Source organism: Mya arenaria, chromosome 5, assembly GCF_026914265.1.
Source record: "Mya arenaria isolate MELC-2E11 chromosome 5, ASM2691426v1".
In the NCBI taxonomy this organism is placed as follows: domain Eukaryota; kingdom Metazoa; phylum Mollusca; class Bivalvia; order Myida; family Myidae; genus Mya; species Mya arenaria.
In genome coordinates, this window is record NC_069126.1 from 38,666,534 (window position 1) to 38,679,122 (window position 12,589).

At 34.5% G+C, this 12,589-nt stretch overlaps 1 protein-coding gene across 1 annotated transcript in view; it reads right to left on the reverse strand.

Moving 5' to 3' along the window:
* LOC128234116 (glutamyl aminopeptidase-like) overlaps nt 1-12,589 on the reverse strand; it is a 103,344-nt gene that overhangs the window by 44,226 nt on the left and 46,529 nt on the right. The window lies entirely within an intron of this gene.

The following is a 12,589-nucleotide window of genomic DNA, read 5'->3' on the forward strand; positions in this document are numbered from 1 at the left end:
TGCCGTTTTAACCCTTATAAACTCGATCAGGATGACGCGTGTGACATCCCTTTCTACATTAATCAAAACAAACTAGTTTTTTCACCATTTATTTTGCTGAAGAGCCAATTTCGGCCTGAAATCGACCTCAGAAAAAATGTCAAGAGCTTGTTTTTCTTGATTTTAAGACCCAGGCATTTTTTTTAAACCAGCCAGATCCACCCAGCCAGTAGAGCATACGCCCTTTTGGGCCTCTTGTTTATATAAAACTCTAAGCGCAAAAGAAGTGCAAAAACCTTATTTTGCTTAGAAAAAAACTTATAAGAGTAGGCAGGTCATTTTTGTGGTGCTGTTCTATAGACACCATTGAAAGCTACAAGGAAAAAATTACTTGGTCATATTATTCCAATGCATAAGGAAATAATGGCTCTTCAAAGGTTTGCAGCTTACCATTTGAGGGAAATGGCTGTTTCTGCTTTTTATGAAAATACCACAGGTGCTAATATTTGTCTAAATCATTTATTGTTTAATATATCATTTCCAAACTTTCAGTATGTGTTGCATATAGCCTGCAGATGAACTATATGAGTTTTGAAGTCTGTTCCCTCCTCTATCATGCAATGAATATTAATGACTATGTATGTGGTACATGTACTTTCAGAAAACTGAAGCCTTCAGGAAGTCAACGCCACCATGGTATTGATTTACTCAGCTCTGATGCACTCAGCTGTGATGTAACATGCCTTCAAGCCACTATCCGAAGAACATGCAGACGTTCTAAATGGACCATTGCCCTGTTGCCATGGAAATCATTATGAGGAGGAGCACACAAACTATCACTTGTTTTGAATACGAGATGTACCACCACGAACTGACCATAAACTTTTCGGATGCTCTGTTTATTTCATCAGCCAATTTCGATGTAAATTTTACTGAATAATGACAAACAGTCTTACTCATAAGCATCTCTTACTCATTTGTATTCCACAACTAAACATGCTTGCAATTACACTGTGCCATCTATCATAATAAAGCAATGCTGCAATGACCACATTTTTGTGTACCAGTTGTTGCTTTATACCTTAACTTTTATTGAAAATGGTGCATAAACACTGATAACACATAAATGCTTCATTCATACATTTGTACATGTTCTTTCAGTGTATATGTTGATAATGTTAATACATATTTCATGTGCATTTACACATGTGTTTATTGCCAACCTCATCAAAACATGCATAGTTTTGCTCACATGCATATTTCCAACACAGACATTTACTGAATGTATTACTACTTTACGTTGATTTTGATATGTAAATAAAACATTGTACTACTCGGTTGTACAAAACACTTTTCATTTGCTATGTTGTTTGTTTCCATGTTCTGTCTGCATACAGATGGTATTTTCATATCAATTTTTAGCTTGACTATTCGTAGAATATAGAGAGCTATACTACTCACCCAAGTGTCGGCGTCACACCTTGGTTAAGGATTTGCGTGCAAGCACACATAGGTTAATATCTCAGTTACTTCTTGAGGTATCGCATTGAGACTTGATACAATGGTACTCAACCATCCAACCTACTTAATTAACCAAGTTAGATAACTCTACTTTGCATTTAATGCAAATTATAGGCGTTTATTATTTGACTTAGAAATTCTGGTTAAGGTTTTGCGTGCAAGCACACATAGGTAAATATCTCATTAAGTACTTGAGGTATTTGCATTGAGACTTAATACAATGGTACTCAACAATCCAACCTACTGAATTAACAAAGTTAGATAACTGTAGTTTGCATTTATAGTAAAAAAAACCCGGGTAAAAACCCTTAATATACAAGACAGGACGCAGCGGAAAAATGTCAAAATCGGAGCCGAAAAATTGAGGTTGGTTAAGTATTTATAACATATATTGAAAACAAAAAAAATGTATATAAAGCATATTTCGATAACTGTCTTGTGTATTTCGGTAATTTAACATTTCGGTAATTTAGTGTACACAACAATGATATAAGTCTTGACATTTTGAGAACATTCACGCAAGACTTATACAAATGCTGTAATAGTGCTGACACGCCTTCTGACTGACAGTCAATCGTTGCAACCGTTGCAATAGTTCCGACATGCCTTCTGAATGACAGTCAACCGTTGCAACCATTGCAAAACTGTGTATTGTCAAAACTGATGATTGTTTCGATAAGGCTTGTCGCTGCGCGGAATAAAGCATGTCAGGCATAATTAATGCGTGTCGGTAATTATCCTTGCCAGCAGAAGGCACGACGGGTAAAGTGCGAACAAACAACCATACGGTATTACCATCGCAATAGTTCGTTCTATTGATGTTTTTCTAATGACAGACAGCGGGTGTTTTTCACACCTTCGCCCAATTGAAAAGATTTGATAATGACAATAATGCTACTTTGCGTCATGCACATTCCTTTATTAATTTTTTAAAACAGTAACATACAACAAAATGTTTTGTAAAATATCGAAACATTAAAATCATGAACAACGATTAATTGATATTTACCTCCTTTCCCGATTTTCCGTTGCTGTTATACCTCAATCCAGTTAAATGCTGACTCACATCGAATTTTTGTGAGTAGCGTCCCTTTTGTAAAAAAGTAAACACTCGTGTTTGTTTTCAATTTATTTCTCAATAAATCATTTTAAAGTAAACATTCAATATATTTCTGCGTGTGTTAACTTGCGTGATTTTACCTATGTCAGATGTTCTCTTTGGTGACGCAGTACAGATACTTACTATTACCGCGTTCTTCCCCGGTCCAATATTTTCGACCTGAAATGGACTTGGAAAAAAACAGATGAAATTCTAATAGCATAGAAAGGACGCAGGCAATTTTTAAGACGTGAATTGGGGGTAAAAAAGTGCGTCCTATGCATGATATAATACGGTAATCCAAATGATAGGCCTTTATTATTCGACTGAGATATTCTGATTAAGGTTTTGTGTGCAAGCACACATTATATAAATATCAAAGCAACTACTTGATGTATTGCATTGAGACTCATACAATTGTACTCAACCATTAAACTTCCCCATGTAAGATAGCTCTAGTTTCATTTAATGCAAATAGTTGCCCTTAATTATTCGACATAGAAATTGTGGTTAAGGTTGTGCGTGTTAGCACACATAGGTAAATTTCTCAGCAACTACTTGATGTATTGCATTGAGACTTTATAGATTGGTATTCAACCACTCAATGTCATTGAATAACCAAGATATATAACTGTATTTTGCAAATAATTGCCCTTTATTATTAGACTTAAACATTCTGGTTGAAATTTTCAATGTAACCACATTTATGTTAATATCTCACCACATGAATTGCATTGAAATCTTATCTAACAGTGATCCATGCATGTTTCGCCAAAACTTTTCAATCCATACACTGAAAAGCGGCGGAATAGTTGAGCCCACTGTCTCTGTGACAGCTCTTGTTCAAAATTAATGTTCATTTCCATTGTGAAACTTATCCCTTAGGTACAATATAATAACATCTTTTAGCATACATGCCTGGATGAGTTTTAAAAAAATGACCATATTATGCATACTTACTGCATGAAAATATACAATGACATACATTTCATATCAACTTGTGTATCTGTATTTCCCTTTCAACTACTTCAAAATAACAAACGTCCCAACCCTAAAATGTTCAAACATATTCTACATACATTATTTTTATCTTACACTGTATTTATATGTTCTATATGTATATATCACGCCTAATAAAATTGAAGCCTGTCAACTCGTACATTGTTGTGAAACATATGAACCCCACCTTTCAACTTCCCTGTGTGTTCCTATCAATTTGTTTCTGAAATTCCTGCCATCATTTGAATAAATTGCTTACTTTCTCGGGGCCACCGTTCCTCAGCGCTTTCAGCGCTTTGATTTCTCCTGCATTCTCCTTCGAGTGGTTCCCACAGAGATGACATAGCTTATTAATTATGTAGAATCAGAACGAGGCTTATCAGTTAGTGCAAACAATAGTCAGTAATTTAGAGCATAATTTTTTAGATTTTAAGAAGACATATTTTAAAACTTATTGCAAAATGATTCAGGACAGTGGATAATAGATGTTGGTATAGAGAACATATTATTTACTCAGGTAAGAGGAGATATTTTACAGGTTTTTTGTGAGATCCTTTGTTCTGGGCAAGACCCATATTGCCTTTATCTTGGAAGCAAAGTCGGAAGTCTGAATGACTAATCCAAAATTCATGGCGAATTATTGTCTGAATGACAAATACATACTTCCGAAGGACATAACAACTGTCTAAATGACTTGCGATATTTATTATATTGTTCTAAAACAAGAAAGATACTGAGCTGAATGCTACATCATATCTATTATTAGAAAATGTAATACAGTATATGATGCATGTATGCATTTTAAAGTCGTAATTTCTTGCATTTTGGGATTGTAATCTAATTATTGTCTGAAGGACAACAACGGAATGAATTTCTCTCAGTTCTTCTAGAAGAGCACAGTAACGAATTTTGGACATGACTGAGAATAATATATATTTATTAACAGGGCTTCTAAAAGTTTGGAACCTTAATCGGTCCTGCCCCTTAACAACCGCAAAAAAATCCCCCCCCTCCAAAAAAAAGACCTGTTCAAAAAAAATCTGAAATGTCACACATTCGTAAGAGGGCTCTAGAACCAGCTTAGCCTAATTAGATGGTATTCAATACAAACTTAATTTCAAATGAGATTTTCATCGAGTTCTGTGGCATTTCTGTGGCATGTTCCGATCGTAATTAACTTCAGCCGGTCAGACGACAAAAAGTGAATAAGTATTACATTCAACATTCAACTGATAATCTTGAATAATCATATATATCTAGATTTTTAATCAGTGCTGCTAGCTATAAATTTGATATCGATATCAAATTTTTCATTACAGTGTATTAAAATGATGTAAGCGGTGCACTCAGCTTTCAGGCTCTGTAGTAAATCAAGCATGTCACTGTTAATATATCCTTATAGGACTAGGTTAATTTCTTTGGAATTTTAATGACAATTGTATTTATCTTTTTTTAACCAGCAATGCTACTTTATTACAATTCAAATGAAACAGTTTTGTAATCAACAAACGGATATATCATGTTAAATGATCAACGACATTAGCAGATTGCTATGTGAAAATATGGACCGATTTTAACACCTTATCAGGATAGCTGCAAGCACATAATTTACACATAATATGATTAATTGTGTCTTCTGCGACCTACCACTACACATAAATAGACAGATTGCAAGCGTCTGCTAATTAACAGATATTGAGTGTTCAGAGTAGCAGAAAAAGCAGGTGGTCGCATGGGTTTGATGGTAACCAGGACATTATTGTAGGTAATTTTGAATGTGTGAATGACCCAAGAATGTTTCTGTATTACAATTTCTACAATTTTTACTGAAATCAGTCTGTCTTGGTCAAAATCGGTCCAGACCGGCAAATTGCCGGTTTTTAGAAGCCCTGATATATTACAGATTTCCTGACAAATACGGATGGATACGGGGTCATGTGACAATGCTTCCAGTGATGACGTGAACAATCATGTGACCACACACACTCCTGCACAGAATGATGCACAAACGTCAACGGATTTTTCCAGACTTGAAGCAAAACGAATCAAGTAATTTAGCAGGTTTTTCCAAACAGGGGAAGATATTCTGGATACTTTTTTGGCATTAATTTATAAGGGCGTTCGAGAGTCAGATTCAGAGAATTGCAACAATCGGTTAAGTGTTTAAACGAAAATCAACCGAAATCACAAGTTCACCAGAACCAAAACATCTTGGACAGTAAAATATTTCGGACGAAATAATTTAGGACAGTGAAGATGAAATCAACCTGTTTTTCAATGGGAAAACTGTCGAAGTCGGAGATTCAGTCGTTGATTTCATGACAGAAGTTGATAAATTCTTATTCAATTTAGAACAATTGGTCAGGGACGCCATAAAAGACAATGTAGGTAAAATTGTCAATAAAGCATTAAGAGGTAGCATAAATACTGACAAGATGAAAACCAAAAAGGAAAAAAGACAAAAGGCCATCCACTGTTGAAAATTTGAAAGTGCCAAAGATTTAGCATTTTCCGTGGGACCGTCAGAAAAATCAAACAAAAAAACAATAGACGTTACTAAACAAAGAAATGATCTGCAACTTGAACCAGGCCATAAAAGCTCTGACCAAATAAGTGGAAATGACAAGCCAGTTGTGGACATTTTCAAAGAATGTATAGCAGATACTTTCAAAATCTTGAGTGCAGAAGTGTCCCATTTGAATCACCAATGCCAGGATACAGTAAAGAACAAATTGTTGCCACAATTCAACAGCTTATGTGACGCTGACCAGTGACTAAGCGCAACAAAATTATTTGGCGACAATTTTGTTGATCAATCAAAATCTCTGGGCACTTAGCAAGACACTAAGGATGACAGAGCAACCTTTTTTAGGAAAAAGAGAAGGGGGGGGGGAATGATATAGATATAGATAATATATATACTTTTGTACATACAGGTAGTCAACTTACACTTTAATTAAAGTGACACTCTTATTCAAAATCATTGCATACACATGTATACAAGCATTCTCAATAAAATGGTGCAATGGCATTTTTAACATGCCAAATACTAAATCTTCGATTTTAAACTCAAAATGTACATTTTTATGCAGCTACTAGTATACTTGTCTAGTTACCAAAATATTTTCAACAAGAAATAAGAGGTTTTGATTTTATGTTATTTTGAACAAACCCTGTCAAACCTTGTTTTGAAACCTCAGGCAAGCTTAGTTATTTTGATACCTCCTTTCTATAAGATAAACTACCTTAGACTTACATTAATTTTGAGGTCAATATTGCTGATATTTATTACAAGCAACTCCTGAGATAAGCCAATACTCCCACTAGAATAAGTGCATTTTATTAGGGTGCTGGTATTTGTTTTGATTTTTGAAAGTGTAAATGTCTTTGTATTTAAATAAAAAAATACATCTATCAAAAGATTATAAAATTCTGCTTTAATTGATAAATGAATCATAAATATGCATTTATAATTTATTTGTAAATCGTAAATAGAAAATCAATTGATAGATGATTATCTCACCTTGCTGTAATGCAACAATTTAGGACGTTGTATTCAAAATATGGGTCAGTTTAAAAATAGATGCGATCACATGATCTATATGCAAATGAATATGATCACATGATCCCATCAGAGCAGAAAATTGGTGAGTATCTTAAAATGATTCAAACACCTTTAAACAACTGAAATTAAGACCTTTAATTTGATATATTTATAAATAAAATCCATCAACAAATGACTTTCGCATGTTTATTTTAAGTTCAAAGGTCATAATCTTGAGCGCATGACCCGAGGTGAGAGTTCGACGCCATGTTGTCAAAAATTTGACTCGCTGATGACATACATTGGAAAACCAATAACTTCATCCCTATATATACTAAAGGTATTATATGATGAAGTAACCCATCTATATCCTATCCAGTACTGAAAACAACAAAAATGATGCCTTTATATGTAGTAGTTATTACGAAATGCCCATAAAAGTTATATGCCCTAAATAAAAATCTTGAACAAAAAATAAATACGAAGACGAAATAAATCGATAAATTCCTCGTAAAGTGCGTTAAATGAACGACTGCGATGTGTACAATAAAGTTTGTTATGTCAGTTGTAAATCTACATCAAATAAACAACTATTTTTATCGAATATATGAAAATTCATGCTGCAAACTTATCTTCGACATTTACAACTTGTACGCATTTCAGATATAAAATTTCGGATAGGAATTATTCACATTTTGGGAAATTTGCATTTTCGTTTTATCGACAACATTTATAGACAGTATAGAGCAGTATTTTATCATCCAATAGAACAATCAATCAAAATACATTATACTGTCTTACACAAATTTCATTTATTTATATGAAATGTGCCATGAATAAAATAGATATATATTCTTTAACAATTCCAGGAGGGCATCAAACAGTCACAATGGACCCTTTGGAACAGCATCGGTCACCATTGATGGATCATCCTGGACCGTTCTGTGAGAGCATCAATCTCACAACCAAAGACTTGGATTGTAACCATCTGAATGCGCTACCAGATGGGAACCTAAAACAAAGTGTAGTGGTCGAACTTCACAAGCATGCGATGAAAAACAGACTAATGCGAAAATAGTTGAGTGGATATGTTCCTTACAACCTGGTCTTAAACTTCAAAATGTAAATACAGTTAAAACGCGCATCAACAGAATAATTGAAACTCAGAAAAAATTTGACAAGAAGAAGAAAGTAGCTAAGTACAAAATTGTCACAGAATTTCATCGTGATAGTTTGACTGTAACAGCTGTGAATGGAGTCAAGAAGAGTCCTGAAAAATCTCAATGGACTCAGACTGTGGAAATTGTGAATGTGGAAAAGACAGGAGTGAAAAGTCATGCAAACTGTGCCAAAGTTGGCAGTGCTAAACCTGAGAAATTAATGAGAAAGAGCACAACTGATGATGGAAAAGAAAACAATGACATTCAATATCAAATAACCTTACATCAACGGAAACTTGATAAACTTTATTAAATGACGGGCATGCTGAAGGAAGATGTAACAAAGCTCCAGAATATCAAAGGTCACTATTCTGTGCGAAATATAACAAAACCTGACGGAATTGCTATGAAGAAAAGGCAAGAGTTGCGCGAAACAAAACAGCTCCTGCACAAATACAAACAAACTAGTAAAACGTTTCAAATGGAGAAGTTAGACATGAGTGCTGAATTGATTGACTTAAAGTCTCTTAATGAAAAACTTTTGGCAGAAAATAGAAAACTTCAAGATGATCAGAAAAAGGAAGTAAATGCGCAGAAACTAAATAGTTATTACAGAAGTACGATAAGAAAGATACGTGGATGTCAGCTGCCAACCCCCCCCCCACCCCCCCCCCCCCCTAGAAAAATGAAGTTCAGAATGAAGATGATGTTGAAATGTTGTTAGAAATGAAATAATAAAAGAGAATACAAATGCTACAATGACAAACTTGAAAGATGATAGAGGAATATTTTCAAATGAATTAAGAAAGTGTATAATTGATCTTTTTGGACTTGAGGTAGCTGTTGAAAAAATTACACCAGCCATACAGATAGTTGCTAAAGACCTCTTTCACTGTAATATTGAAGCCTCAGATATGCCAACAAATTCTTCTGTTCAAAACATTGTTGACGAGGGTCAGTTCTTAGTTAAAAGCTACATAGCTGATAGAATAAAAAAGTCTGAAAACTTTGGATTAAGACGGGATGGAACATCATGGCAGAAGAGAAAGATTTTGGACACTGCGATCACATTGGACAATGGTGAAATTGTCAGCTTAGGGTTTAAGAGAGTAGTTTCTGAGACTGCAGCCAAAATAAATGATGTAACAAAATCACACTTTAAAGAACTTGCGAAAGTTTATTTAGACTCACATCACATCGGAGAATCAAACTTTGTGACGGAGTTTCTACAGAAATTAGCGATCACCATGAGTGACAGGGCTGCTAATGAAAAATGTGCAGACAAACTGCTAAGCGAATGGAGAGACAATGAACTTGTGTTGTGCTTAAATGAAGGCTTTAAAGCCACCGTACTTCAGTTCCATTGTATGGCCCGTGTACTCCTCGGCTTTCATCGATATGCCTGTGAAGACCTGAAACATGAAGAAAAAAGTTTGGCAGTGGACGAGCCAATAGGTCGTGAGCAGCTACCATATTTTAAAAATTGGTCGAAAAAGCAGACTGTCGTTGAAGGGGTTGCATACACAACATTTACAATATTTGGGCCAGTTGGAGACCACCTTGGCCTGAGGGACAGATGAGAATTTCACTGTGCTGCCAAGGGAATCAAATCCCTAATTGGCAACTACAGAGACAATCGCTTCAATGGTCTGTTTCAGACAGCAGCAGAGATTTTGTACCACTTGTCTGACTTTCTTTTGGTCATCAAGACTGTTAAATGTCCAAACAACAGAATTAAAGCTGTTGAAACTGACTTGGTATCGCCAGTGGTACTGACCATGCTCAAAGCCCTGACTGCAGCCTACATCAAAGTGACCGGTCCGTATTGGTGGTTGGTGTGTTCAGGGATGGTCAGATATCTTGAGTTGTACCCTTACATTGATGGGCTCAGAAGTTACCTTTCATACTGTGAAGTGACACCTGCCAACATGTTAGAAAAACACTGGTTAGACCACAGCTGTGTTCCCCACACCAAAAAGTTTAGCACACTGTTAAATAGCCCAACAAATGAACTGGCCCTGAAATTAATCAGTGTGCTATGTGGTGCAATGTGACGAACTGTGGAGAAACAGCTGGTAGATTTTCTTAACGGTGGGCGTTGTGCAGGGACACCATCGAAATCAGACCTACAAAGACTCACTTCTCCCACATGACCAACCTTGGGTGTGAGCACCACTAAGGGGACCTGGACAGCTCCCAGCGAAGAAGGCCGAATGCATCGTTTCATCACCACTCCAGTGTTCAGCTCATAAAGAGGAATAGGAGACAGCTTTTCAAGTGGTTGGATGAAAAACCTGACAATGAAAAGGCCACACTCATGAATTCTGCACGAAGTGATGGTCGTGACTTACGCAAGGCGCATATGGCTGAGGAGAGTTTAGTCAAAGGTGAACATTTCAACACCATGCAAGAGGAACCAAAGAAGAAGAGGAAGAAGTCCAGTAATCCATCCGACAAACCAGAATCGGAGCCAATTCTCGACTCTACAATTCAGTCTTTTCATGTGAATGACTATGTTGCCATCGCATATCAAGATGCCCGGTACCTAGGATGTGTTGAAGAGGTTGATGAAACTACAGCTGTAGTAAACTTCATGGCACCATGTCGTACTGCTAGTATGTTCATATCATGTGAAACTATGTGCTATTTTTAGTGTAACCTTTTTTTTTTGCCAAAGATGGCAATTCGTTGACAGTTTTGTTTCAGTAATTTAGTGCTATTTTATTTCAATAAGATGTGAGTAGCAATTTGATAATGACATATACAATAGAAGAATTCTGTTTAATGTAATTAAAGTTATAAGCTTTCATTTAAATAATTTCTTCTGATATTCCAGTTGATTTAATTAAAAAAAACTCAGTAATACTGTTGATTTGATCACCTTAATAAAAATATTTAAAATATGTATTATTTTTGAGTTTGTTTTTTCATTTTTCTATATAAAGGTATGTCATAAGAAATAAATAAGTAGAAAACACACAAGACTGCCAAGTTTCATGAATATAACTTAGTTTAAGATATTTAAAAAAATCAAAATGTTCTGTAAAGGTTTTAATAAGCTGCTTTTAATGGTTTTAATGAATAAGCTATGTTTAACTTTTAAAAAAATGGTCTGGGGTTGCTATTATTACTCCATAGTATTTCATGAAACACTTCATTTTTTTTTTCTAATTTTATAACAAAGGAGAATTGTAAGTAATCGGGAAAATGTAACGAGTATTTTGTAAAATTATTAAAATGAAGGAAGCTAAATAAAGAGAGTAAATCAATACATATTTTGTTTATATTTACAGGTTTCTAGTATGACACATTGTTTTCGTGTGCAACCAAATGCTTGCCGAATAAATGATAAAATATTAACAATCACTACCTTTATTTAACCTATATAAATTCTGATAGAACATTATGACTTCAAAGTTACGAACCTTACTTCAAATAAAGATGAACAGAAGGGATTCAGACTATAAATATTTAGAATGAACGATAAGCCATATTTATTTTTAATCAAAACATGATTATTTTATAACTATCTAACTTTATTGAACTGGATTTACACATAAAACAGTAAACTGATTAATGGAACAACCTAAGAACAAACAAACCACAACTATGAAATACTCAACACTGGACAACACCGTTACATAATTGTTATAATAGTAACCACCTTTAGTACACTAAACATGTCAGACGTTTATGAAAGAAAAAGAGTAATTACTAATCAAGTTTGTACTACCTTCACACAGTTAACTGTCTAGAAGTCACATAACTGATTTATGTAAAGTTCGTCACAAATTAAATCTTTGTTAAATTCAAAACGTTCCTTGAATTGTGTTTTGTTTTGACCTGAGCAAAATTAATTTAACTGCTAATGCCACACATAGTCAGATTTGCACAGGTCACTTCAAAATAAGGAGTAAAAATATAAACTTTCAGAACTACTTTTAAATTCCTTTGTAGTTACTTGCCTTGATCAAAACAGAACACTTCACTTTGAACCAGTAATTATATATATAATGTTGGCAAAAAAATGTTTAAAAATTAAAGAAATGTTTTATAAATTTAAATAAATATATATTTGGAAATTAACAACTAACCATTTATTACCGGTTATTCCATTTTTCAAACATTTTCTTCACCTTTGAAGCTGAATGTTCGAACATTTGCTTTCATACCAAACAAATTACAGACAAAAACAACTGTTCGAACATAAATAGAATTTTTTATCATCGTTCAAATGTATTTTAAACTGTTTGCCATTATAGTACGTATAATGAGCTTCCCGAAAAA